At 56.3% G+C, this 2,190-nt stretch overlaps 1 protein-coding gene across 3 annotated transcripts in view; it reads right to left on the bottom strand.

The window, feature by feature from the left end:
* ATF6 (activating transcription factor 6) overlaps nucleotides 1-2,190 on the bottom strand; it is a 185,037-nt gene that overhangs the window by 42,047 nt on the left and 140,800 nt on the right. The window lies entirely within an intron of this gene.

Genomic DNA, 2,190 nt, shown 5'->3' on the forward strand with positions numbered 1-2,190 from the left:
CCCCCCCCCCCCCCCCCCCCCCCCCCCCGGCACACTGTCTCTCTCAAAAGTAAATAAATACACATCCCCAAAAAAAGACTTTAATAGAACACTCTTTAAAGAAACAAACGGTAACACTGACAACTTCTCTTCAGTGAAGGAAGCTCCAAAGCTTATGTGGGGCATCTGTACCCCGACTTCCAGGGCAGCACACTCCAAAGTACGTGTTTGCACTCCCCAGATTACGTTTAGGAAATCACCATTTGTTCTTACTTCATAGGCACCCAGGTTTCTCTGTTTGAACCATAATAGATTTAGGTTCCGGTCACCTTATGCTCAGAAAGGTGTTACTAAACCTTCCGAAAGACAGAATTCACTGAATTTTGTTCTGATATTAAGCGCTTATGTAAGAGAATGCCTGGTGGCATTTTATCACAGTGAGCTATCCATATTTATTAAGCCAAAAACAATAAGATGCTGTTCAGCTCTGTTTATCTTGGCCAGGGAACTAATTTTTGCAAACGAGCCTTTCATGGATTTGAAAAATACAATCACTTAGAGGATCATTTCCTTTTTAATCTGACTTGGATTTCTTTGTAAATAAATTCAGAGGTTTTTCCCCCCTTTTTAGGATACAGTAAGCCATTTGAAAAGTTCAGATTCAAATTCAGGAGATAGTGGTTGAGTGAACAGTGTGCTGAGCACCGGGCGGCGTCCTCGGCCGGGTGCTGACCTGTGCCTTCCCTGCCTGCTCTGAGCATCGTGCTCACATTAGAATCTCATTTGGCCTCCCCCCCCTTGTGTGCCTGTGCGCCTGTGGGGGGGGGGTGTATCCTTGCTCCCCACTGCAATTTCCAGATTCGCTCCCCTCCTGTCCCCGTGGGTCCCCCTAATGTCCTAAACTGTATAACACCAGGCTGTACTCCTCTTACCCCCGTCGGTTGCCGTCCCCTCCCCCACCATCACCGATGACCGGCCGCACTGCTTTGCCGGCTCTCTGTGCACGTCAGCATCCGCACAGAAGGCGCATCTGGCACCGGCCTCTTCGGCCCCAGTTCCCATCCGTATGGTCACACTCTAGCCCTCGTCCCATCAGTGGTGGTGCTGCCCTTGAAAGCCCACCTCCCCACGTCCCTCTCGTCCTCCCCTCTTAGAAAACCCACACACTAGCTGCTCTCGGACCTCACGGTCTCTGGTCCTCTGAGCTAGCACTTCTTGTGTCTGTCACACCCTAGTGGTCACATAGCCGTCCTTCTTCAGCGCAGCTTCCACACCCCGTACTTGGCCCGTTCTCTCGCAGGCCCCTTACTCCCTCCCTTCTTTATTCTCAGGTCTTGTTTGTCTGTAAAAAGCCCACCCTAGTTCAGCCCAGATGCCCTCTTCGTGCCTACCCTTTCCATGCCTACCCTCTCCGTGCCCACCCTCTCCAGGCCTCCCCTCACCGTGCCTGCCCCCTCCATGCATATCCTCTCCGTGCCCACCTTCTCTGTGCCTACCTTCTTCATGCCTCCCCTCTCCGTGCCCACCCTCTCTGTGCCTGCCATCTCCCTGCCTACTCTCTCCATGCCTCAAGCAACTGGAAACTGCCAGAAAATACCGTCTAGTCAGGACAAGTAGATGCACGGCGAGTTTATGACCGTTAATTCCCAAAGAGCACCAGCACTGCCAGTCGCTGCTGGTTAAGCCACTTGCCCTGTGTGTGACACAAGGATTTCTCCCCCTCGCGTCCCAAATCTGCGGCCTCCCCTCTGCCCACACCCTCTCCTGAGCTCAGCAGATGCTGCCCCGAGATGACAGGGCCGCTCCCAGAACCGGCCCCCACCCCCACTGCGCCCCGGGACAGCCTCTCCTGGCGGCTCTCAGTCTCAGGGTGCGATTGACTGGGCCGGCGCCGCTGGGCGGGCCGGTCCATCCTTCCGTGGCTGCGCCCGCCGCGGCCGACAGGTTCCTGGCACCCTCGTGGTGGAGCTGGCGAGAACGCCGTGAGTAGAGGTGCGATGAGTAGCGCCCGGCTCTGCTCCGCCTGGTCGCTCGCGCCCCTTTGTCACGGTCGTCGTCACCACCGTCACGTGAGGGGGGTTCCTTCCTTCTGGGCGCTGCGTCCCGGCCCCTCACAGTCTCAGGGACTTTGCTCCTGCACCGGCTCCCCTTCCGCCTCCTCTCTGCTGCCCGTTCCCGTCACGGCCTCGCGTCCCCACACTGGGCCCTCGC

This window comes from Suricata suricatta, chromosome 3, assembly GCF_006229205.1.
Source record: "Suricata suricatta isolate VVHF042 chromosome 3, meerkat_22Aug2017_6uvM2_HiC, whole genome shotgun sequence".
Taxonomy (NCBI): Eukaryota; Metazoa; Chordata; class Mammalia; order Carnivora; family Herpestidae; genus Suricata; species Suricata suricatta.